The 27692-nt window shown below is 38.9% G+C and overlaps 1 protein-coding gene and 1 pseudogene across 1 annotated transcript in view; both read left to right on the forward strand.

Annotated features, from left to right (window-relative positions):
* Positions 1-27692, forward strand: part of ZSWIM5 (zinc finger SWIM-type containing 5) — a 159523-nt gene that overhangs the window by 29879 nt on the left and 101952 nt on the right. The gene's annotated exons all lie outside the window — the stretch shown is intronic.
* On the forward strand, positions 23018-23464 carry LOC113889972 (annotated as a pseudogene).

Consider the following 27692-nt stretch of genomic DNA (forward strand, 5'->3'; position numbering starts at 1 on the left):
TTACTTATCTTATTGCACTCATCTTACACACTAGCCAGGTAATGCTCAAAATTCTCCAAGCCAGGTTTCAACAGTATGTGAACCATAAACTTCCAGATGTTCAAGCTGGATTTAGAAAAGGCAGAGGAACCAGAGATCAAATTGCCAACATCCGCTGGATCATCAAAAAAGCAAGAGAATTCCAGAAAACATCTACTTCTGCTTTACTGATTACCCCAAAGCCTTTGACTCTGTGGACCACAACAAACTCTGGAAAATTCTTAAAGGGATGGGAATACCTGACCACCTGACCTGACTCTTGAGAAATCTGTATTCAGGTCAGGAAGCAACAGTTAGAAGACTGGTTCCAAATAGGGAAAGGAGTACGTCAAGGCTGTATATTGTCACCCTGCTTATTTAACTTCTATGCAGAGTGCATCATGGGAAACGCTGGGCTGGATGAAGCACAAGCTGAAACCAAGATTGCTGGAAGAAATATCAACAACTTCAGATATATAGATGATACCACCCTTATAGCAGAAAGCAAAGAACTTAAGAGCCTCTGGATGAAAGTGAAAGAGGAGAGTGAAAAAATTGGCTTAAAACTCAACATTCAGAAAACTAGATCATGGCATTTGGTCCCATCACTTCATGGCAAATAGATGGGGAAATGGTGGAAACAGTGAGAGATTTTATTTTCTTGGGCTCCAAAATCACTGCAGATGGTGACTGCTACCATGAAATTAAAAGATGCTTGCTCCTTGGAAGAAAAGTTATGACCAACCTAGATGGCATATTAAAAAGCAGAGACATTACTTTGTCAACAAAGGTTCGTCTAGTCAAAGCTATGGTTTTTCCAGTAGTCATGTATAGATGTGAGAGTTGGACTATAAAGAAAGCTGAGTGCCGAAGAATCGATGCTTTTGAACTGTAGTGCTGGAGAAGACTCTTGGGAATCCCTTGGACTGCAAGGAGATCCAACCAGTCCATTCTGAAGGAAGTCAGTCCTGAATATTCATTTGGAAGAACTCATGCTGAAGCTGAAACTCCAGTACTTTGACCACCTGATGTGAAGAACTGACTCATTTGAAAAGACCCTGATGCTGAGAAAGATTGAAGGCAGGAGAAGAAGGGGCCGACAGAGGATGAGATGGTTAGATGATGTCTCTAACTCAGTGGACATGTGTGTGTTATGTGTTAGTTGCTCAGTCGTGTGCAACTTTTTGCAATCCGGTGGACTATAGCCTGCCAGGCTCCTCTGTCCATGGGATTCTCCAGGTGAGAATACTGAAGTGGGTTGCCATTTCCTTCTCCATGGGATCTTCCCAACCCAGGGATCGAACCTGGGTCTTCTGCATAGCAGGCAGATGCTTTATCCTCTGAGCCACCAGTGGACATGAGTTTGGGTGAACTCCGGGAGTTGGTGATGGACAGGGAGGCCTGGCGTGCTGCAGTCCATGGGGTCACAAAGAGTGAGACACAATTGAGTGACTGAACTGAACTGTCTCATAACTGTAAGTTTGACTAACATATCCTGTTCTCCCCTCAGCCCTTGGCAACTACCATTCTATTCTCTGTTCTATGAGTTTGGTGTTTTTAGATTACACATATAAATGAGATTATACAGTATTTGTTTTTTTCTGGCTGACTTATTTCACTTAGCTTAATGACTTCAAGGTCCACTCATGTTGTCACAAATGGCAAAATATCCTTTTTTATGACTGAATAATACACACACACACCACATTTTTAAAATCTGTTCATCCCTTGATTGACACTTAGCTTGTTTCCATGTCTTGGCTATTATAAATAATGCTACGGTAAACATGGGAGTGCTAATATCTCTTTGAGATAGTGATTTCATTCCTTTATACCTGAAAGTGGGATTGCTGGATCATACAGTAGTTCTATTTTTTAATTTTGAGAAACTTTCACAATGTTTTCCCATAGTGGGCATACTAGTTTATGTTCCTGCCAACAGTGCACCAAGATTACCTTTTTCTCCTCATCCTGGACAGCATTTGTTATCTCTCTTTTTTTTTTTATAATAGTCATTCTAAGAGGTGGGAGGTGGTATCTTTTGGTTTTTCCTTGCATTTCCCTGAAGACATTGACAGAGGAGCCTGGTGGACTACAGTCCGTAGGGTCACAAATAGTCAGATACAACTGAAGCAGCTTAGCATATGCACACAAAGACATTGAACACCTTTTCATGTGTATGTCGTCTTTAGAAAACTGTTTATTCAAATCCTCCACCCATTTTTTAATCGGATTATTTATGTTTTTGCTATTGAGTTACATTAGTTCCTTACACATTTTGGATATTAACCCCTTATGTATTGTATGGTTTGCAGATGTTTTCTCCCATTCCCTTGGTTGCCTTTTCATTTTGTTAATTATTTCTTTTGCTGTGCAGAAAGTTTTTAGCTTGATGTAGTCCCACTTGTTTATTTTTGCTTTTGTTGCTTGTGCTTCTGTTGTCAAAAAGTCATTGCCAAGACCCAGATAAATGAGCCCTTCCCCTATATTTTCTTCTAGGTGTTTTGTAGTTTTAGGTCTTAAATTTAATTCTTTTTGAGTTAATATTTTGTGAGTGGTAAGAAAAGGGTCCAACTTTTCTTTTACATGTGTATGTACAGTTTTCCCAACACTGTTTATTAAAGAAACTATCCTTTCCCATTGAATTTTCTTGGTCCTTGTCAAATATTAGTTGACCATTTATGCATGGGGTTATTCCTGGCTTTTCATATGGTTCCACTGGTCTATATATCTGTTTTTATGCCAGTACCATATTGTTTTGATTAGTACTGTTCTTATTTTTCAAGATTGTTTTAGCTACTCTGGTTCTCTTGAGTTTCTGTATGAATTTTAGGATCAGCTTGTCAATTTCTACAAAAAAGCCAGCTGGGATTTTGATAGGGATTGCATTGGATCTGTAGGTTAATTTGTATAAATCAATGTTGCTGTTTGTGTTAGTGTTCTATTACTGCTGTAACAGGTACCACAGACTTCGAAGCTTAAAACAGCACATATTAGTACTTTATAGTTCTGGAAATCAGAAATTTGAAATGGGTCTTTCTGGGCAAAAACCAAGTTGTCAGCAGAGCTTTGTTACATCTGGACACCCTAGCGGAAAGTCTCTTTCCATGCCTTTTTTTACCTTGTAGAAGCCACATTAGCATTTTGTGGCTCATGGATCTTTCTTCCATTTTCATAGCCTGTCACTCCAACCACTGCTTCCATTGTCACATTTTCTCTCTCTGACTTTAAGCCTTTTGGAAGTGTCATTGTTCATTCGAGTCCAACTCTTTGTGACCCCATGGACTGTAACCCACCAGGTTCCTCTGTCCATGAAATTCTCCAGGCCAGAATACTGGAGTGAGTTGCCATTCCCTTCTCTGGGGGATCTTCCTAACCCAGGGATCAAACCCAGGTCTCCTGCATTGCAGGCAGATTCTTTAGTCTCTGAGTCACAAAGGAAGCCCAAAAGTGAAGGTTGTGTTGGTTGGGAATCAAACCCAGGTCAGCTGCTTGGAAGGCAGCTATGTTCACCATTATACCACCAATAACTGAACTTTATCAGTTCAGTTCAGTCACTCAGTCGTGTCTGATTCTTTGTGACCCCATGGACTGCAGCACGCTAGGCTTCGATGTCCATCACCAACTCTCAGAGCTTGCTCAAACTCATGCCATCCAACCATCTCATCTCTGTCGTCCCCTTCTCCTCCTCCTGCCTTCAATCTTTCCCAGCATCAGGGTCTTTTCCAACAAGTCCGTTCTTTGCATCAGGTGGCCAAAGTATTGGAATTTCAGCTTCAGCATCAGTCCTTCCAATGAATATTCAGGACTGATTTCCTTTAGGATGGACTGGTTGGATCTCCTTACAGTCCAAGGGACTCTCAAGAGTCTCCTCCAATGCCACAGTTCAAAAACAGCAATTCTTTGGCACTCAGCTTTCTTTATAGTCCAACTCTCACATCCTTACATGACTACTGGAAAAACCGTACCTCTGACTAGACGGACCTTTGTTGGCAAAGTATTGTCTCTGCTTTTTAATATGCTGTCTAGGTTGGTCATAGCTTTTGTTCCAAGGAGCAAACATCTTTTAATTTCATGGCTGCAGTCACCATCTGCAGTGATTTTGGAACCCCCAAAATAAAGTCTCTCACTGTTTCCATTGTTTCCCCATCTATTTGCCATGAAGTCGTGGAACTGGATGCCATGGTCTTTGTTTTTTGAATGTTGAGTTTTAAGCCAGCTTTCTTACTCTCCTCTTTCACTTTCATCAAGAGGCTCTTTAGTTCTTTTTCACTTTCTGCCATAAGGGTGGTGTCATCTACGTATCTGAGGTTATTGATATTTCTCCTGGCAATCTTGATTCCACTTGTGCTTCATCCAGCCCCACATTTTGCATGATGTACTCTGCACAGCAGTTATAAGCAGGGTGACAATATACAGCCCTGACATACTTCTTTCCCAATTTGGAACCAGTCCGTTGTTCCATGTCTGGTTCTAACAGTTGCTTCTTGACCTGCATACAGGTTTCTCAGGAGGTAGGTCAGGTGGTCTGATGTTCCCATCTCTTTAAGAATTTTCCACAGTTTATTGTGGTCTACACAGTCAAAGGCTTTGGCATAATCAATAAAGCAGAAGTAGATGTTTTTCTGGAATTCTCTTTTTTTTCGATGATCCAATGGATGTTGACAATGTGTCCAACATCACATAACTAGTTAAGTGGCAGAGCTGAGGTTAGAACCAAGACAATCTGGTACTTGTGTCCAAAATCTTAATCATTATGCTGTTTTCAGTTAGGCATAGTGAAAAATAAAATGAACAGCTTAAGTCCAAAAGAGTGATTGAGAAGGGCAAAACAAATCAGTTACGTGAACACATTATGTGCTGAAATTATTCCTTTCCTCTTCATAACTAAGAAAATTCAGACATAGATTTTGTATATAGACTATGACTAATCTTTATTGCCTTTAATAATACTCATTCTTACCTTATACATCATATCACATCTTTAATGCACAGACTTAAAAAAACTATCTAGCTGATGCTGTACTGGAACACTAAATCTATTGTTGAGCCTAGTATATTAAATTAATATATCATGGACCTATTATGTATTCTTTCAATATGAACTTTTTCCTCCAGTAGTATAAAATGGTTGACATTAGTGATAGTTATAATTTAAATCAAGGAAATAATTCATTTTGCAGTATAAATAGAAAAGCAGAACAGGTGACTTCATGAATGGAAATATATTGTTGATTTTATTCACCTTTTTTAATTGCCTTTATGATTTACCAATAGCAATTTAGATAATTTCACTTTTCATTGTATTATAGAATTCGTTAGAAAACAATACAAGGAAGAAAACAGGCAGAACATTTAGAAGTTTTACTGATGAGTGGTTTATAAAACTCATTTTAAGAGTGAATTCACAGAAATTCCCTGGTAGTTCAGTGGTTAGGATTCAGCACTTTCACTACTGGAGTGGGGTTTGATCTCTGGTCGGGGAACTTAAGAAAAAAAAGGTGATTTACATGATCAGATCAGATCAGTCACTCAGTCGTGTCCGACTCTTTGCGACCCCATGAATCACAGCACGCCAGGCCTCCCTGTCCATCACCAACTCCTGGAGTTCACTCAGACTCACGTCCATTGAGTCAGTGATGCCATCCATCCATCTCATGCTCTGTCGTCCCCTTCTCCTCCTGCCCCCCAATCCCTCCCAGCATCAGAGTCTTTTCCAATGAGTCAACTCTTCGCATGAGGTGGCCAAAGTACTGGAGTTTCAGCTTTAGCATCATTCCTTCCAAAGAAATCCCAGGGCTGATCTCCTTCAGAATGGACTGGTTGGGACTCTCAAGAGTCTTCTCCAACACCACAGTTCAAAAGCATCAATTCTTCGGCGCTCAGCCGTAATCTAAATATGTGGTTTGTTTGCTAACTGCTCTAAACCCTGTGATCCTACAGGTTCTCAGAAGGTTATAAGGACGTTTTGTGGAGAAAAAAGCATGCCACGATCTTCCTTGCTCCTTTTTGACAGAGTGTTTTCCTCTTGAGTTCAGCTATAGAAGATAAAATATCTGAAGTGCTTGCTGAAATATAAGGTTCTGTATTGATATTAGTTGTGATTTGTCTAAAATCATGTGTGGTAAGTTTGCTACAGAACCGTAAATTAAAATTTTTTCCAGTTTTCTGCATAGTAAAATATTTCATTTTTTAAAGAACATATTTGTTCATTTTAGCTCACTCTGGTAAGACTGTATTTGTAGTACTAATATGGCACTAGGTTCTTCAGTTATTATAAGGTTACTAAATGAACATATATTCTATTTATTACAAATGAAGTTGACATTTTATCTCCTTTTGGGGGACAGATTAATTTTTTTGAGCGGAAAGTACAACTATTAATATTTACTCAACTAATACAGATTCGTGAGTTGGGAAATGCTAAAGAAAGTATTGGGACTTCTTCCCATGTGACACAAGTGGTAAAGAACCAGCCTGCCAGTGCAGGAGAAATAAGAGACATGGGTTCAATCCCTGGGTCAGGAAGATCCCCTGGAGGAGGGCACAGCAACCCACTCTAGTATTCTTGCCTGAAGAATCTGATGGACAGAGGAGCCTGGTGGGCTATGGTCCGTAGGGTTGCAAAGAGTCAGACATGACTGAAGCGACTTGACATGCACGGACACACAAAGAAAGTATTAAGATCCTATCATCTACTACAGATTATCAGTACAGGTGAAGGTTTCTCATGTATTCATTCATTCATTCAGTAATGTGAGTAGAATTAGTTGAGACTATATATTAAACTTGTATTGTGAGTTAAACTGCAATAGGCAGTTAGGAGTATAAAAGTAGAATGATTTGGATTTGTTGGCAGTAGGGAACTGTTGGAGGTACCTAATTAGAAAGCTGATATGATGAAATATATTAGGAAAGTTAATTTGGCAGTTCTGTGTCATTTGAGTCAAATAAAAAGAGATAGTATAGCCTAGTGATAAATAGCACGGACCTTAGAGAGATTAAGGTTCAAATTCCAACTGTGTTGAATATAGAGCCCAGAAGTAAGCCCAAACCTATGGTCAATTAATCTTTGACAAAGGAGGCTAGAATATACAATGGAGAAAAGACAGTCTCTTGAGCAAGTGGTATTGGGGAAACTGGACAACTGCATGTAAATCAATGAAGTTACAACACTCCCTCATACCATACACAAAACATAAACTCAAAATGGCTTAAAGACTTAAGATATGACACCATAAAACTTCTAGAACTGAACATAAACAAAACGTTCTCTGATGTAAACCATAGTAGTGTTTTCCTAGGCCAGTCTCCCAATGCAGTAGAAATAAGAGCAAAATATTAATAAACAAATGGGACCTAATCAAACTTACTGGCTGTTGCACAGTAAAGGAGACCATAAACAAAATGAAAAGAAACATATGGGATGGGAAAAGATATTTGCAAATGATACAACTGACAAGTGCTTTATTTCCAAATACAAACAGCTTATACGGCTAAATAACAGAAAAACAAACAACCCAATCAGAAAATGGGTGGATGGCCTAAATAAACATTCCTCCAAAGAAGACATACAGTTGGCCAGTGGGCACATGAAAAGATGCTCAACAGTGCTTAATTATTAGAGAAATGCAAATCAAAACTACATTGAGGTACACTGGTCAGAATGGCCAATATTACAAAGTCTAGAAAGAACAAATGCTGCACAGGCCGTGAAAAAAAGGGAACACTGCTACACTGTTAAAAAAAAAAAAGGAATGTAAATTGGTGCAGCCACTATGAAAAACAGCATGGAAGTTCCTCAAAAAACTAAAATTAGAATTACTCTATGATCCAGCAATCCCAATCCTGGGCATATATCCACAGAAAACTAATTGTAAAAGATCCAAGTACCCAAATGTCCGTAGCAGCACTGTTTACAGTAGCCAGGACATGGAAGCCACCTGTATGTCCATTGGCAAATTAGTGGATAAGAAGATGTGGTATACATTATCAGAGAGACAGAGCAGAGAGGCCAGAGAGAATTAAGATGGCTGTTTCAGGAACCCAGATCTGAGATTTGAAGAGCTTAGGATCCTCTTCTTGGATGGCCTAGGGCTTTGAATGAGTTGCTCATTTGGGGTTATTCAAAACTGATTGAGATGTCAATATAGTTTCAAGAAGACTTCTAATAGAATGTAAAACTATCTCTGATTGCAGATAAAAATCCACCCAATAAAGCCACTGGTTGAATATCTGGGAAAAAGAATATGGAATACTACTTCTCAGGCATAAAAAATGAAATAATGCCATTTGCAGCAACATGGATGGATCTAGAAATTATAATACTAAGTGAAATAAGTCAGAAAGAGAAAGGCAAATACCATATGGTACCACTTATGTGGGGAGACTAAGATACGACACAAATGGATTTATCTACGAAACAGAAACAGACTCACAGACATAGAGAACAAACTTGTGGTTGCCAGGGGGAAGGTTGGGGGAGGGATAAATTAGGATATGGGATTAAAGATATAAGCTACTATATGTAAAATAGATGAACAACAAGGTTCTATAGCACAAGAAATTATATTCACAATCCTATAATAATCCGTAATGGAAAAAAAATATGAGAAAGAATACATGTATATATATATAACTGAATTACTCTGCTATACACTAGAAACCAACACAGCATTGTAAATCAACTGTACTTCAATTAAAAAAAAAAAAAAATAGGATAATAAAATACTACCAATAGTGAAAAAAGAGAAATTCCAAATCTGTCATTAGCTCCTTGGTCTTGCTTAAGTTATTTATGCAAAAACAAAGGAGAAAGGACCAACCTAGACAGCATATTAAAAAGCAGAGACATTACTTTGCCAACAAAGGTCCATCTAGTCAAGGCTATGGTTTTTCCAGTAGTCATGTATGGATGTGAGAGTTAGACTATAAAGAAAGCTGAGTGCTGAAGAATTGATGCATTTGAACTGTGGCATTGGAGGGGACTCTTGAGAGTCCCTTGGACTGCAAGGAGATCCAACCAGTCCATCCTAAAGGAGATCAGTGCTGGGTGTTCATTGAGGGACTGGTATTAAAGCTGAAACTGCAATACTTTGGCCACCTGATGTGGAGAGCTGACTCATTTGAAAAGACCTTGATGCTGGGAAAGATTGAGGGCAGGAGGAGAAGGGGATGACAGAAGATGAGATGCTTGGATGGCATCACTGACACAATGGACATGGGTTTGGGTGGACTCTGGGAGTTGGTGATGGACAGGGAGGCCTGGTGTGCTGTGGTTCATGGGATCGAAAAGACTCGGACACAACTGAGTGACTGAACTGAACTGAAAGGAGAAAAGGAAAGATATACCTATCTGAATGTAGAGTTCCAAAGAATAGCAAGGAGAGATAAGAAAGCTTTCCTAAGTGAAAAATGCACAGAAATAGAGGAAAACAGTAGAATGGGAAAGACTAGAGATCTCTTCAAGAAAATTAGAGATACCAGGGAACATTTCGTGCAAAGATGAGCATAGTAAAGGACAGAAATGGTATGGACCTAACAAGCAGAAGAGATTAAGAAGAGGTGGCAAGAATACACAGAAGAACTATACAAAAGAGATCTTCAGGAGGTCTTCAGAAGACCTTCTCCTGAAGGTCAAAAAGATCTTCATGACCCAGATAACCACAATAGTGTGATCACTGATCTAGAGCCCAACACCTTGCAGTGCAAAGTCAAGTGGGCCTTAGCAAGCATCACTACGAAAAAAGTTAGTGGAGGTGATAGAATTCCAGCTGAGCTATTTCAAATCCTAAAAGATGATGCTGTTAATGTGCTACATTCAATATGCCAGCAAATTTGGAAAACTCAGCAGTGGCCACAGGATTGCAAAAGGTCAGTTTTCATTCCAATCCCAAAGAATGGCAATGCCCAAGAATGTTCAAACTACCAAACAATTGCACTCATCTTACACGCTAGCAAAGTAATGCTCCAAATCCTTCAAGCTAGGCTTCAACAGTACATAAACTGAGAACTTCCAGATGTACAAACTGGATTTAGAAAAGGCAGGGGAAGCAGAGATCAAATTGCAAACTTCCATTGGATTATAGAAAAAGCAAGAGAATTCCAGAAAAACATCTACTTCTGTTTCATTGACTATGCTAAAGCCTTTGACTATGTGGATCACAACAAACTGAAAAATTCTTCAAGAGATGGAAATACCAGACCACCTTACCTGCCTCCTGAGAAACCTGTATGAACGTCAAGAAGCAACAGTTAGAACAGGACATGGAACAACGGACTGGTTTTAAATTGGGAAAGGATTATGTCAAGGCTGTATATTGTCACCCTGCCTATTTAACTTCTATGCAGAGTACATCATGTGAAATGCAGGGCTGGATGAAGCACAAGCTAGAATCAAGATTGCCGGGTGAAATATCAATAACCTCAGATACGCAGATAACACCACCCTTATGGCAGAAAGCAAAGAGGAGCTAAAGAGCCTCTTGATGAAAGTGAAAGAAGAGAGTGAAAAAGCTGACTTAAAACTCAACATTCAAAAATTGGAGATCATGGCATCCGGTCCCATCACTTCATGGCAAATAGATGGGGAAACAATGGTAATAGTGACAGACTTTATTTTCTTCAGTTCCAGAATCACTGCGGACAGTGACTGCACCCATGAAATTAAAAGATGCTTGCTCCTTGGAACAAAAGCTATGACCAACCTAGACAGCATATTAAAAAGCAGAGACATTACTTTGCCAACAAAGGTCCGTCTAATCAAAGCTATGGTTTTTCCAGTAGTCATGTTTGGATGTGAGAGTTGGACTGTAAAGAAAACTGAGCGCCAAAGAACTGATGCTTTTAAACTGTAGTGTTGGAGAAGCCTCTTGAGAGTCCCTTAGACAGCAAGGAGATCCAACCAGTCAATCCTAAAGGAAATCAACTCTGAACATTTATTGGAAGGACTGATGCTGAAGCTCCAAAATGTTGGCCACCTGATATAATGAGCTGACTCATTGGAAAAGACCCTCATGCTAGGAAAAATTGAAGGCAGAAAGAGAAGGGGATGTGATGACAGAGGACAAGCTGGTTGGATGGCCTCCCTGACTCAATGGACGTGAGTTTGAGCAAGCTCCAGGGGATGATGAAGGACAGAGAAGCCTGGCGTGCTGCAGTCCATGGGGTCCCAAAGAGTTGGACACAACTGAGCAACTGAACAACAAAATGCTGTCTGTAATATAGGGTCATAATACGTACATCTTAGAATTGTTGTAAGGACATTTAATGAGAGATTACTATATGCCAGGCTCTGTGCGATATGCATTAATCTCATTTATATGAGAATATGTACTTCTCCACCTTCTTATATGGTTGGATTTTGAAAGAGGAGTAAAACAGTTCGTTTTGTGGGGAAACGAATGTGAGAAGGACATTCCAAGCAGAAGGCACTAGATGTACAGCTTACAAGGTAAAAGAATATGTGAAATAATGTGGTGTATTTGAGAGATGATGAGTGTAGCATGTGTGTGAAGGAAAAGTATAAGAAAGATGGAAATTGAGAGAAACTCAGGTCATTCATTGAGGGTCTGTCTTTCTAAGGAGTTTAGGCTATATCCTGTAAAGCAGATGGCACAAATTCAGTTGTTTATGGGGAGTCAGGCAGGAAAGGTAATTGAGTAAATTGCCTGGATAAGGACTGTGGTAAACTGAAAATCGGGCTTCCCAGGTGGTTCAGTGGTTAAGAATCCAGTTGTCAATGCAGGAGCCTTGGGTTTGATCCCTGGGTTGGGAAAATCCTCTGGAGGAGGAAATGGTAACCCACTCCAGTATTCATACCTGGAAAATCCCATAGATGCTCATCATTTCTCAAATACACCACTTTGTTTCACACATTCTTTTACCTTGTAAGCTGTACATCTAGTGCCTTCTGCTTGGAATGTCCTTCTCACATTTGTTTCCCCACAAAATGAACTGTTTTACTCCTCTTTCAAAATCCAACTGTATAAGAGGAGGCTACAGTCCATGGGTTGCAAAAAGAGTCAGACACTACTTAACGACTAAACAACAATAAACTGAAAGTCACAAATCACATGTGCCTTCTTATCTAGGTGTCCTTTCTTCTGCTTCAGCACAGTTTTCTATGTGGAAATTTGGACCCAGTGTTGCCAAATTTTCTGATTTTTTAAAGTAAAGTTATATATCGATATTTTAAATGTGAAATCATATTTCCCAAGCACCAGTGTGTGGCGGGGGGCGGCAGTCCTTTACCTTTATTTTTTACTTAACCTGTGGGCTGTTTATGTCCTCTGCTGAAGATAATTGGGAAGCCATACAAGCTTTTTAATAACAAGGGTAGTGACGTGGCCAGATTCGATTTTGAGATAGATCATTCTCGCCTCAGTGTGGAGAATGGATTGGTGAGAATAAAGAATGAACATAGAAGGCTGTTGTAATAGAAAAAAGTGAGAGAAGTGACTAGCTTAAGGCAGTGGCATAGGGGTCAAAGTGGGAGTGGGAGGTGAAGCGCTCATTTCAATGCCATGCTTCCCAATATGTTCATTTTCATGGGCCACTGTGTATGTTTGGAAAGATTTGTGTCTTGCAAATAAGCTGTATTTATTAATAATCATACTCCAGTATTCTTGCCTGAAAAATTCCATGGACAGAGGAGCCTGGTGGGCTACAGTCCATGGGGTTGCAGAGTCAGATACAGTTGAGCAACTGACACTCGCACTTTTTTTCTCTTAGTAATCATATCACCATAAAATTGTAATCACTAGTTATAAGGTCTTATAGGCATAAAGTAACTATGCATACTGCATTACGTTAATGCAATTTTAGTTCATAGTAAAAAAAAAAGGCAAGCAAAACAAAACTTAGGCCTGAAGCTGTAATTAGCTTTTGTAACCTTACTGTAAGTATAACTACAATAGGGAAAAGTGAATATGTACAGTTCTTAATTACTGCTCAAATTAAATCTAGCCAAAAAAAGGGAATATACATTACTCAGAAATTTGACTGTAATATACTTTGAATCAGGAGAATTCCAACTAACATTTTCTAATCAGTTCATTATATTAGTCTCAAACATTTTGATCTTAAGACCTCTTTGTTAAAAATTACTGAGGTCTCCCAAAGAGCATTTGCTTATGTGGGTCATATCTATCAATATTTACAGTATTAGAAGTTAAAATTTAAATGAAGGATCCGTTTTAGAGAGTAGGTCTCTCCAAGAAAGCTATCTGAAGAATGCAAAATACATAATCTGTCCTTTGTTTTCTAGTCAGTTTGACAGATGAATCATAATCATATCTGTTACCTTTACAAATTGGAAAATGAGAAGCCCAGGCTAGTCACAGAAACTTAAAAAAAAAAAAGACTAACATACTTTGTAACAACAATAACAAATAACTAGTATTTACTGATTGCTTCAGTTCAGTTCAGTTCAGTTGGTCAGTCATGTCCGACTCTTTGCGACCCCATGAATCACAGCACGCCAGGCCTCCCTGTCCATCACCAACTCCCGGAGTTCACTCAAACTCATGTCCATCGAGTCAGTGATGCCATCCAGCCATCTCATCCTCTGTCGTCCCCTTCTCCTCCTGATTGCTTACTATATGCTAAAAGTATTCCATGCTAAGGGCTTTATAAACTTATTTAATCCTCATAGCAGTGACATAAGATAGATAATATTACCAACTCCATTTTATAAATGAAAGAAACAGGATTTAGAAGAGTTAACTAACTTGAATAGTAAACCAAGGGGACAGAATTTAGATTCAGAACCTGAATTTTTTTATAGCAATAAATAGAACACAAAACAGTAAAGTTAGTTCTATACTGTATAACAACAATTATGGTAATTGTTAGAGCTGAATTAACTTATTTATAGTACGTTATCAGCACAACTTGTGTTTAAAGTCTTATTATGTTGAAATTATTCCATAAAAAGGCTTTTGGGTTAAACCTGTTTTATGTGAATTTCTGCTGGAGATGAAATACAGCTGACTGGTATAGACAGCATTTAGTACAATTGTATTTGCAATAGCCTGTCATTTAAATTTTCCATGTGCTGTAACAGATGACTGTTAGCACAACACAATTTGAATTTTTCACCTTTTTCTTTTCAGTTTTACCTCCAGATGAATTTCATTTGATTTAACTGCTTTTAGGTTCAGCCTTACTTTGAATATGTTACTGAATTTGAATAAAAGAAAGATATATTACTCTCTTCCCAGGAGCCCTAATTCGTTATGGTTTCAACTATTGCAGTGCTTTTCACCATTGTGAAAATTCAAATTTTTATCGAGTTTTACAGCATAAGAATTGCAGTTCAGCTATTTAAGGCAGCAACTGCCACATTATCATAGAACTGAAATAAAAAAGAACAGAACTAACATTTATTGGAAACCTTTTATATGCCAGATATGTCAAAATCTGTTGTCTAAATCATCATAACAACCCCATAAAGGTAAGTATTATCTCTGTTTTACAGATGGGAAAAAATGCCCCCAAAGTTAAATACTGTGCTCAAATTCCCATAGCTAGTTATAGGTAGAGCCAAGATTTAAATCCAAATCTATATGATTTCAAAGAGAGAAGTTCTGTAACCTTACTTAAAAACTGTAAGCAATTCAGTCAATAAATACTTATCACTTGGGATACTATTTGCCAAACATATATTTGAACAAAGATTGATATCTAGATGTATGAATAACTCTTGCAATTTTATAATAAGACAAGCAACCCAATATAATATGGGCAAAAGATGCAAACAAATACATCACAAAAGACTATTCTATACAAATGGCTTATAAGCACAATAAAAAGCAATCAACGTTATTAGTCATCAGGGAAATGTAAATTAAAACCACAATGAGATAGTATTACTGTATTCCCACCAGAATGGCTAAAATTAAAAGGCCAAATATTGGTAAGGATGTGAAGCAATGAGAAGTCTTATACATTGTTTTTTTGGAATATAAAAATGGTATAAGGGTCTTCCCTGCTGGCTCAAATGGTAAAGAATCTGCCTGCAGTGCCGGAGACCCAGGTTTGATCCCTGGGTTGGGAATGTCTCCTGGAGAAGGGAATGGCTACCACTCCAATATTCTTGCCTGGAGAATCCCATGGACAGAGGAGCCCAGCGGGCTACGATCCATGGAATCGCAAAGAGTCAGACTTGACTGAGCAACTAGCCCTGTCAAAATGGTATAACCACTTTGGAAAATGGTCTACAGATACACCTACCCTATGATCAGAAATTCCACTCAGGTATTTACTCAAAATAAATTAAAGCACATTTCAAAAATTGTCAACAAAAAACCATGTACAAGAATGTCCATAGCAGCTTTAGTTGTAATAGCCCTGTTATGCTTGAACAGAAGGATGGCTAAACTGTTTCATTTGTACAGTGGACTACTACTCAGCAGTAAAGAGGAGCAAACTACTGATATGTTCAACAACATAAGTATGTCTCAAGAATATTATGCTAAGTGGAAAAGCCTCATTCAAAAGAGTGCATGTTGTTTGATATCAATATAGGAAGTTCTAAAATAGGCAAAACTAATCAATAATTAGGTGCGAGTTCTATCCTTAGGTCAGGAAGATCCCCTGGAGTGGGAAATGGCAACCCACTCCAGTATTCTTGCCTGGAAAATTCCGTGGACAGAGGAGCCTGGCAGGCTACAGTCCATAGGGCCACAAAGAGTCAGACACAGCTGAGTTGATGTTGAGTGGATTCAGCATCTGAAAGAAGACTCAAATTTCCTTTGAAAACAATTGAAGACATGAAATCAATAGTTAAAAAAAGGAGAACAGTGGTTGCCTCTGGAGGGGATTGACTGGTGAGGGGCATGAGAAAACTTTCTGGGGTGATGGTAAGGTTTTATATCTTTGACTGCTTTTCTAAAATTTCCTTGTTCATTGCAAGTGCATGTTAGTACAATTGATTTTTGTATATTGATCTTATAACCTTGCTGAAATTGTTTATTTATCTCTAATAGTTTTTGTGTAGCTCCCTCAGGATTTCTTTTTCTTTTTTTTTTTTTAAACTTTACATAATTGTATTAGTTTTGCCAAATATCAAAATGAATCCATCACAGGTATACATGTGCTCCCCATCCTGAACCCTCCTCCCTCCTCCCTCCCCATACCATCCCTCTGGGTCATCCCAGTGCACTAGCCCCAAGCATCCAGTATCGTGCATCGAACCTGGACTGGCATCTCATTTCATACATGATATTTTACATGTTTCAATGCCATTCTCCCCAATCTTCCCACCCTCTCCCTCTCCCACAGAGTCCATAAGACTGTTCTATACATCAGTGTCTCTTTTGCTGTCTCATACACAGGGTTATTGTTAGCATCTTTCTAAATTCCATATATATGCGTTAGTATATTGTATTGATGTTTTTCCTTCTGGCTTACTTCACTCTGTATAATAGGCTCCAGTTTCATCCACCTCATTAGAACTGATTCAAATGAATTCTTTTTAAGGATTTCTTGTATATAAGGCCATTCCATATGTGAATAGAGTTAGTAGTTTTACTTCTTCCATCCCAGTTTGAATGCCTTTTATTTCTTTTTGCCTAGTAAGGTTTCTCATCACCTTTGTAGTCTGTATATGTTCTATCAAATCTTGGTATAATTAACTGCCTTCTGGGTGTGTCCACTCTAGATCATCAGACTCACTATGTCCAAGACTGAACTCACTGTTTCTATCAAAATCTTCTTCCTCTGGAATCTGCTGTCTTGCTAATGACATCACATCCAACTAATTATTTAGTCAGAAAACTGAGACTCACCTTTGACTCCTCCATTTTCCTTACCCATCATATCTAATCCACCACTCTGTCCTGATGGTCCTGCTTCCTAAATCTCTTGAATCAGTCTAAAACTTATCCTTTCTGCTGCCACTACCCTTGGTCAAACTATCATCATCTCTTGCCAGGACTATTATTGCACTTGCTTAACTGGTTCCTCCAGAAGCTACTCTTTACTTTCATTTCCCTTTTCTTCACATATCTCTCAGCATGATCTTTCTTTCTTTTTTTTCTAAATTGTTTATTTATTTGGGGCTATGCTGGGTTTTTGTTGCTCCATGGGCTTTTTTCTCTAGTTGCTGCGAGCAGGGGCTACTCTCTAGTTGTGGTGTGCTGGTTTCTCATTGCGGTGGCTTCTCTTGTTGCAGAGCATGGGCTCTAGGGCACACGAGCTTCAGTAGTTCCGGCTCCCAATCTCTAGAGCACAGGTTCAGTAGTTATAGCACATAGGCTTAGTTGCCCCATGGCATATGGGCTTTTCACAGACCAGGGATGGAACCCATGTCCTCTGCATTGACAGGAAGATTCTTTACCACTGAGCCTCCAGGGAAGCCCAGCATGATCTTTCTGAAAAAAACAGTTGTGACTGGGTCACTGCCCTGCTTAACACCTTCTTATGGCTTCCCGTTCAAGTCTAGCATGGTTTGAGTCCCTGCCTTGCTTGCTCCCATTACTCTTTTTATAAAAAACAAAACACGGTCTGTGAGGCCTTTTAACTTTGTGTGTGCGTGCTCAGTCAGGTCCAACTCTTTGTGACCCCATGAATTGTAGCCCACCATGCTCCTCCGTCCATGGGATTTTCCAGGTAAGAATACTGAAGTGGATTGCCATTTCCTGCTCCAGGGGATTTTCCTGACCTAGGAATTGAACATGTATCTTCTGCATTGCCAGTCGAATTCTTGACCACTGTGCCACCTGGGAAGCCAAGGTCATCACCACCTATCTATAATGTCTTTTAATAAAATATATATAAGTGAAAACTTACTAAGTATTACTCTATCATCCTGAAATTTTAAAATGACAGATGCACACATTTTTTTAAAAGTTAGACATACTAAATAGATACAAACTGTAATGTCTAAAAGATACTTAAAAAACTAACTTCATTGAAATTTTTGGTTTATAAATATCACCTTAAATGCAGAGTGTCAAGAAGCTTAAATAACTATGTATTATGATGGTTAGCCACATATATGTTACATATTCTTTAAAGTACGGCTCTGCCTACTTTTCCATTGTTACACTGGCTTTCTTTTGCTTCCTTGAGCTAGATATGTATTGATCTTTAAATACCGAAGGGCTGGGATCATATACCAATGTTTATTCAGGGCCTGACGCATGGTTAGGTACCAATAAATATTAGTTAAGTAAATACAGATTATTATGTGCCAAGGTAGAGATGGATATGTTCATTATCTTAATTGTGATGATGGTTTCACGTATGTTTGTTAAAACTTATGTAAAACTTAATCAAAACATAACCTATTGTATACTTTAAATACATGTAATTTGTTACATATAATTTTTTCTTAACAAAGCTGCTAAACAAGCAGCTATGTTCTGTTTTAGGGTCTTGGCACAGTCTTTTTATCTGGAATCTTCATTTGCTCTAATTTGCTCACCTGGTGGTAGTGGTGTGCTCAGTTGTGTCCAACTCTTTGCGACCCTATGGACTGTAGCCCACCAGGCTCCTCTGTCCATGGGGTTCTCCAGGCAAGAATACTGGAGTGGGTTGCCATTTCCTCCTCCAAATTTGCTCACCTGATTCCTACCTTTTTTTTAGTCTTTGCTTAAATATATTTCTTCAGGTTCTAGCTTGGAATCCTCATTCATATCCCACTAGATTAGTTCTCCCTTTTACATATCCTGTCCTTCAGAGCATTTCTCATAATTATGAATAATTATGAGGTATTTGTTTAATGTCATCTTTCCCCCAAACTGTAAGCTTCCTCAGGATTGGGACCATGCCTTTTTTGTTCACTAATGAATCCTAGGGATGTATTATAGGTGCTCCACTCCAGTGTTCTTGCCTGGAGAATCCCAGGGACTGGGGAGCCTGGTGGGCTGCCGTCTATGGGGTTGCACAGAGTCGGACACAACTAAAGTGACTTAGCAGCAGCAGCAGCAGCAAATATTTTTTGACTGAATTAACAAGTATCTATCCATTTATTCTGCACATATTCATTGAGCTCTACCAGTAACCAGGGACTATTCTAGGTTCTGGAGTTACAGCGATAAACAAAACAGACAAAAAAAAATCTCTGTACTCACAGAACTTATATTTAAGAGTCAGAATACAGACAGTTAAATAGCAGGTGGTAGCAAGTGCTGTGCAGAAAAATAAAGCAGGGAAGGGGAATAAGTGGTGCTGAGGCATATGGAGAATTGTCTCATTGCCCATGGAGACAGGGATTACTATCTGGGCATTGAGGAATGACCTACAAGCTCTGGACTTCTTGAAGTGGTGAGGCATAAAGGGCATTGTGTGATTAGTCCTGAAGGTCTCATGGCAATTAGTTGAAGCTGTGAATGTTGAGCAATAGGAGGATCAGGAGTCTTGCTAGGATCACGCACAATCCATGGTTCTTTCTGTTTATCCTGCGAATAGTGATGGGGAAGTTTAGGTGTTTTATCTAGAGTACATAGAGTGCTGGATGTTTTCCTTAATTGCTCTTAATAGATTTTTTAAATTATTTATTTATTTGGTGGCACCGGGTCTTAGTTGTGGCATGAGGGATCTTTAGGTGCAGCATTTGAACCATTAGTTGCAGCATGTGGGATCTAGTTCCTGATGAGGGATCAAACCTTGACCCCTGCATTGGGAGCTTGAAATCTTAGCCCCTGGATCACCAGGGAAGTTCTGCTACTGACAGATTTGTAAAATACTAACCACCAGTAAAAATGCAAAAGGCAAAATGGTTGTCTGAGGAGGCCTTACAAATAGCTATGAAAAGAAGAGAAGAGAAAGGCAAAGGAGAAAAGGAAAGATATACCCATTTGAATGCAGAGTTCCAGAGAATAGCGAGGAGAGATAAGAAAGCCTTCCTCAATGATCAATGCAAAGAAATAGAGGGAAACAATAGAATGGGAAAGACTAGCGATCTCTTCAAAAAAATTAGAGATACCAAGAGAAATTTTCATGCAAAGTTGGGCACAATAAAGGACAGAAATGGCACGGACCCAACAGAAGCAGAAGATATTAAGAAGAGGTGGCAAGAATACACAGAAGAACTATACAAAAAAGATCTTCATGACCCAGATAACCACAATGGCGTGATCACTCACCTAGAGCCAGACATCCTGGAATGCAAAGTCAAGTGGGCCTTAGATAGCATCACTACGAACAAAGCTAGTGGAGGTGATGGAATTCCAGGTGAGCTATTTCAAATCCTAAAATAGGATACTGTGAAAGTGCTGCACTCAATATGCCAGCAAATTTGGAAAACTCAGCAGTGGCCACAGGACTGCAAAAGGTCAGTTTTCATTCCAGTCCCAAAGAAAGGCAATGTCAAATAATGCTCAAACTCCCGCACAATTGCACTCATCTCACACGCTAGTAAGATAATGCTCAAAATTCTCCAAGCCAAGCTTCAATAGTACGTGAACCGAGAACTTCCAGATATTCCAGCTGGATTTAGAAAAGGCAGAGGAACCAGAGAACAAATTGCCAACATCCCCTGGATCATCGAAAAAGCAAGAGAGTTCCAGAAAAACATCTACTTCTGCTTTATTGACTATGCCAAAGCCTTTGACTGTGTGGATCACAACAAACTGTGGAAAATTCTGAAAGAGATGATAATACCAGATCACCTGACCTGCCTCCTGAAAAATCTGTATGCGGGTCAAGAAGCAACAGTTAGAACTGAACATGGAACAACAGACTGGTTCCAAATCAGAAAAGAAGTAAGTCAAGGCTGTACACAAGCTGGAATCAAGATTGCCGGGAGAAATATCAATAACCTCAGATATGCAGCTGACACCACACTTGTGGCAGAAAGTGAAGAAGAACTAAGGAACCTCTTGATGAAAGTGAAAGAGGAGAATGAAAAAGCTGGCTTAAAACTCAACATTCAGAAAACTAAGATCATGGCATCTGGTCTCATCACTTCATGGCAAATAGATGGGGAAACAGTGAAAACAGTGACAGACTTTATTTTTGGGGGCTCCAAAATCACTGCACATGGTGACTGCAGCCATGAAATTAAAGGGTGCTTGCTCCTTGGAAGAAAAGTTATGACCAACCTAGACAGCATATTAAAAAGCAGAGACATTACTTTGCCAACAAAGGTCCGTCTAGTCAAGGCTATGGTTTTTCCTGTGGTCATGTATGGATGTGAGAGTTGGACTGTGAAGAAGGCTGAGCACCGAAGAATTGATGCTTTTTAAGTGTGGTGTTGGAGAAGACTCTTGAGAGTCCCTTGGACTGCAAGGAGATCCAAACAGTCCATTCTAAAGGAGATCAGTCCTGGGATTTCTTTGGAAGGACTGATGCTAAAGCTGAAACTCTAATATTTTGGCCACCTCATGTGAAGAGTTGACTCATTTGAAAAGACCCTGATACTGGGAAGGATTGAAAGTGGGAGGAGAAGGGGACGACAGAGGATGAGATGGTTGGATGGCATCACCGACTCAATGGACATGAGTTTGGGTAAACTCCGGGGGTTGGTGATGGACAGGGAGGCCTGGCATGCTGCAGTCCATGGGGTCGCAAAGAGTTGGACACGACTGAGTGACTGAACTGAACTTACAGTCACCAAGATTCCTCTGGGATTAGAAGTAGGAATCAGGGTTTGTTCATTCTAAATAGAAGGTGTATCTTTGAAGCTTTCAGACAATACAGTGGAAAGGGAAATGCTTGTACTCAGCTATTACATGGCAAAGGGTGTGTGCATGCATGCATGTGTATATGCTCAATTGTGTCCAACTCTTTGCAGACTGTAGCCTGCCAGCCTCCGCTATCTATGTAATTTTTCAGGCAAGAATACTGGAGTGGGTTGCCATTTCCTCTTCAAGGGGATCTTCTCGGGTTTGAAGTTGTGTCTCTTGGATCTCCTGGATTGGGAGGCAGATTCTTTACCAACTGTGCCACCTTGGAAGCCTGAGAACGGGTGATATTCTGCTGAATATAGCATATAGGGACTTGGGTTGCCTTAAATTTAAATTAGAGAATAAGAGACTGCATTTTCACTTTGGGTTTTATAATGCAGATCACACCAGCTGTAATAACATATGTAAAGATTTAGTAGAGTCTGGCTCACTGCAAGTAATCAATAAATATGGTTGTTATTATTTTAGAGACAGAAACAAAGGTGTTTGTTTGGATGCCTCTCTTCCACCCCAAACTCAATGTGTGTGTGTAGCCAGTTATTTCCCACAAACTCAGATATTTCTCCTAATTTCCCTGTTGTGATCATTCTCTCCGATATGTGGCCTTTTGTGTCTGGTTTCTTTCTCTTAACGTTTTCAAGGTTCATCCCAGTTGTAGCATTCTGTCTTTTTATGGCTGAATAATATTATGTTGGGCATCCCTAGTAACTCAGTTGGTAAAGAATCTGTCTGCAATGCGGGAGATTCCTGGGTCAGAAAGATCTGCTGGAGAAGGGATAGGCTACCCACTCCAGTATTCTTGGGGTTCCCTGGTGTCTCAACTGGTAAAGAATCCATCTGCAATGCAGGAGACCTGGCTTCAGTCCTTGGGTTGGGAAGATCCCCTGGAGAAGGGAACAGCTACCCACTCCAGTATTCTGGTCTGGAGAATTCCACGAACTGTACATTCCATGGGGTCACAAAGAGTTGGTGTTGTTTTCGCTTTGGCTCCATCTCTTCATTCTTTCTGGAGTTATTTCTCCACCCTTCTCCAGTAGTGTATTTGAAAATTCTTAAAGAGATGGGAATACCAGACCATCTTACCTGCCTTCTGAGAAATCTGTATGCAGGTCAAGAAGCAACAGTTAGAACTGGACATGGAACAACAGACTGGTTCCAAATTGAGAGAGGAGTATGTCAAGACTATATATTGTCACCCTGCTTATTTAACTTCTATGCAGAGTACATCATGCAAAAAGCCAGGATGGATGAAGCACAAGCTGGAATCAAGATTGCTGGGAGAAATATCTATAACCTCACATATGCAGATAACACCACCCTTATGGCAGAAAGCAAAGAGGAACTGAAGAATCTCTTGATGAAAGTGAAAGAGGAGAGTGAAAAAGCTGGCTTAGCTCTTTCTGCCATCTTTCCGTGCTGAATGGTGCACATGAATGTCCTGGCTGATGCTCTCAAGAGTATCAAGAATGCTGAAAAGAGAGGCAAATGCCAGGTCCTTATTACGCTGTGCTCCAAAATCATCATTGGGTTTCTAACTGATGATGAATCATGGTTACATTAGCGAATTTGAAATCATTGATGATCACAGAGCTGGGAATATTGTTGTGAACCTCACAGGCAGGCTAAATAAGTGTGGAGTGATCAGCCCCATATTTGATGTACAACTCAAAGATCTAGAAAAATGGCAGAATAACCTGCTCCCATCCCATCAGTTTGATTTCATTGTACTGACAACCTCAGCTGGCATCATGGACAATGAAGAAGCAAGATGAAAACATGCAGGAGGGAAAATCTTTGGATTCTTTTTCTAGGGATGTAATACATACAAATAAAATGCCTCAGAAGGGGGAAAGGAAAAAACCTGGCTTAAATCTCACCATTCAGAAAACTAATATCATGGCATCTGGTCCCATCACTTCATGGCAAATAGATGGGGTGACATTGGAAACAGTGACCAGCTTTATTTTCTTGGGCCCCAAAATCACTGCAGCCATGAAATTAAAAGATGCTTGCTCCTTGGAAGAAAAGCTATGACCAACCTAGACAGTATATTAAAAAGCAGAGGCGTTACTTTGCCGATACAGGTCCATCTAGTCAAAGCTATGGTTTTTCCAGTAGTCATGTATGGATGTGAGAATTAGACCATAAGGAAAGCTGAGCACTGAAGAATTGATGTTTTTGAACTGTAGTGTTGGAGAAGACCCTTGAGAGTCCCTTGGACTGCAAGGAGATCTAACCAGTCCATCCTAAAGGAAGTCAGTCCAGAATATTCATTAGAAGGACTGATCCTGAATCTGAAGCTCCAACACTTTGGCCACCTGATATGAAGAACTGACACAATTCAGCGACTGAACAACAACTATTAAAAACACAATAATCTATAAGAACTTACTGAAAGCTAATACTACTTTATTAGGCTTAATGATAAAAGTCATCAACTGAATATACAATTTAACTTAAATCTTTATGGAACGACCATACAAGGTATACATAAACACTCTACTATTGTTAAATTTATGATTTATTGGTGAAAGTAATTGTACATATTGGCACATACTACACAGCAATATCTATATGAGATTGATCATATAGCCTTTTAAAACCTTCCTAACAGAGTATATTAAGGTACCAAATTAAATCAAGACTTTAAGAATGAAAGAACATAAAAAACAGTATTGTACAAATTAAGTCTTACTTTCATTTATTTATAACAAGTGCATCATCCAGGGCACTCACATGAGAGTACAGAAAATAGAGTTAAATATTTGTTTATATTGAAAAATGACATGTATCTTTGTAATAAATATGTTTCAAATTTATAACATTCTTTACAAATCAGTATTTTGTTCACTTTCCCAGATAAATCATGTTAAAGCACAAATTGATATAATAACTTTTAGGCTATCATAGAAAAGCTACCATAAAGAAGATATATAAATGACCAATAAGCTCATAAAAAGATGTTTAATATCATCAACCATTAATAAAATGTAGATCAAAACCACAGTGAGATACCACTTCATACCACTATGATGATTATAATCAAAACAATGGATGATAACAAGTGCTGAGAGGACCTGATAAAATAGGAACCCCTGTACATTGTTGGAAACATAAAATGTTAGAGCAGCTATAGAAAACAATTTGGCAGTTCCCTAAAAGTTGAAAACAGAATTACCATATGAACCAGCAATTCCACTCCTCAGCATACACCCAAGAGAAATGAAAATATATGTCTACCCAGAGACTTGTACAAAAATGTTTATATATCAGTATTATTCATAATGGCTGAAAGGTGGAAACAACTCAATGTCCACCAACTAATTAATAAATTGTGGTGTATCAATACAATATAATATTCAGTTCAGTTCAGTTCATTTGCTCAGTTCAGTTCAGTCTCTCAGTCATGTCTGACTCTTTGTGACCCCATGAATCACAGCACGCCAGGCCTCCCTGTCCATCACCATCTCCCGGAGTTCACTCAAACTCATGTCCATCGAGTCGGTGATGCCATCCAGCCATCTCATCCTCTGTCGTCCCCTTTTCCTCCTGCCCCCAATCCCTCCCAGCATCAGGGTCTTTTCCGATGAGTCAACTCTTCGCATGAGGTGGCCAAAGTACTGGAGTTTCAGCTTTAGCATCATTCCTTCCAAAGAACACCCAGGACTCAGTTGCGTCCAATTCTTTGTGACCCCATGGACTGCAGCACGCCAGGCCTCCCTGTCTATCACCAACTCCCTGGGCTTGCTCAAACTCATGTGTAGTAAGTCAGTGATGCTATCCAACCATTTTATCCTCTATCTTCCCCTTCTCCTCCTGCCTTCAGTCTTTCCCAGCATCAGAGTCTTTTCCAGTGAATTATGTATTTTGTTATGTATTTTAACAGTTACATATTTTGAAGAGTTTGTTTTCTTTTGTCACTCCCCTAAGCATCTGTGACCTTGAAGTATGTTGATATAAATTGAAGGGAGGAAAAAAATTAGTATAAATATTATAAGACAAGTACTACAGATATTATAAAGAAAATTGTCTATTTGGTGTATTATAAAAGGTTTCCTTATCTACCTTTGAGAAAGGGTCTACTGAATATCACCTATCCAAGGGAGGCTATCACTGTATATCGCTTTGTCTGCTTCCTTTTAGAAAAACCTCATGATGCTCTAGGATATGCAGTTAGCAAAGCTTTGGGTCTCACAAAAGCCTGAATACGTCTTTGATTGGTTATATATTAAAGGAAATAGCCCACAGCATGGTGCCAGACAAGTGTAGAGCCCAACCAATTTGATCCTTAAGCAGGGAGAAGAATTCTATTCATCATTAAGAGGTTAGATCATAAAATGTTGTAATTATTTCAGCCTCAATTGGTTTAAAGCTTTTTTTTTTTTTTTTCAGTAAAACTTCTCTTCAAATTTTGAGGCAAGAAGACAGTTTTCATTTTGATGACCTTTTGCATTGTGTCTTTCTTCAAGTCCTCCCACCCTGCCCTGTGGCCTACTCTGTTTGCTATTCAAATCTGAATCATAATGTGCATCTGCAGGGATCGGAATCATGTGACTGACTGAAGTGTCTCTTGTCATTTATTAACATTCTTTGAATATCTAATTTTGACATATTATTTGGCTGTGTCATGAAGAAATTTGCTCCTGCTCTTGACTGTTTCAGAGGTGGGTGCATATGAAAAATTATTATTTTTTTCTCTTTCATCTCTACACAGTTATTTTTGTTTTTGTTTTTTAGTTACAAAATGGAACAAAGAATGACAGCCACATTGGGCCTTGACAGGGATCCTTTTACTTGAAGGGCCACTCCTATAATGAATGATTTTTATTCAAGTGAATATTCATATATTTCTCTGACTCTAATTTGTATGAAATGACAGCCTGCAGACCATTTTATTTGATTACAGTCCTTTCACCTTCATTATCTTTTATGTCTATTTAAACTCTGGACTTGCCATATCCATCTTGACCCTCCCCCACATCTCTCTGTTTGTATTTTCTTTCATTGCAATTTTCCTCTTTTCTCTTCTGTGGGCATTCACAGATTGTTTTTGGAGTTCATTAAAAAGAGAGTGTGTTGTCTGGGTAGAAAATTACATTTGCATGCTTGAGAGAGGCCTAAGGGTTTTTGTGGGGTTTGGCAAGGATCCTGGCTTTTTTTTCCTTTTTGGAGGGAAGAATGAGGAAAGGGGGTAATAATAAGGGATTTTTGGAAAGGAGAAAAGTAAGAGTTGTTTAGGTGATTTCTTTCCTCATTTTTCCCTTCCCATAGTATATGCATCTAGCTGATTTTCATTTTTTTTTTGCATGTATAAACCACTTGACTAACAATGGGAGAGATTAGAGACTTTTCTTAGAACTATTTTTGAATGCACAGTAGAGTTCTGCAAAGCAGAAACCTCTCTTATGGTGATAATTGTACATTTTGTAGTGAACATGGCAAGTTGCAGCATGTATACATATACATGTTTCTCCCTTGTGGTAACTGGAGGGGGTTTTATATGGGAAAATTGTTTCTTAAATTAATATGACATTTCATTTAAACTGGAATCTACGTAGAATTCTAGTTATGTTTTGAATTAGGATTCCACACTTTCAAAATTTAAGTTTTGAGGTATAATATTTAGCCCTTTTTGAAGGTGATAATGTTTTTCCTTTTTTATTAAAAGTGATATCATTTGTTATTTAGAACTTGTCATTGGTGCCCATTGGGACATTAGGGAAACCGTGGAACATTTATAATAAAAGTATATTTTTTAGCAGTGATAGAAGAATTTGGCTAAGTTCAGAGTTAATACAAAAAATGTGGGTTGCAGGCATAGGACCAAGGGTCATATGGGTCAGGATTGATCAGGAAAATCAGGGAGTTATTTTGTGCTGTGTTGGATATTCATAGGAAAATAAGTTGATTTATTATAGAGTACCCATAGAGTTGAATCTTAAAAAAAAAAAAAAAGTCTAACTGACTTATTATGTACTATAAATCCATTCAGCAAATATTTTTAATTGAATACTGACTCTGTTCATAGGGACTAGGACT

The sequence above is a fragment of the Bos indicus x Bos taurus genome, chromosome 3 (genome assembly GCF_003369695.1).
Source record: "Bos indicus x Bos taurus breed Angus x Brahman F1 hybrid chromosome 3, Bos_hybrid_MaternalHap_v2.0, whole genome shotgun sequence".
In the NCBI taxonomy this organism is placed as follows: domain Eukaryota; kingdom Metazoa; phylum Chordata; class Mammalia; order Artiodactyla; family Bovidae; genus Bos; species Bos indicus x Bos taurus.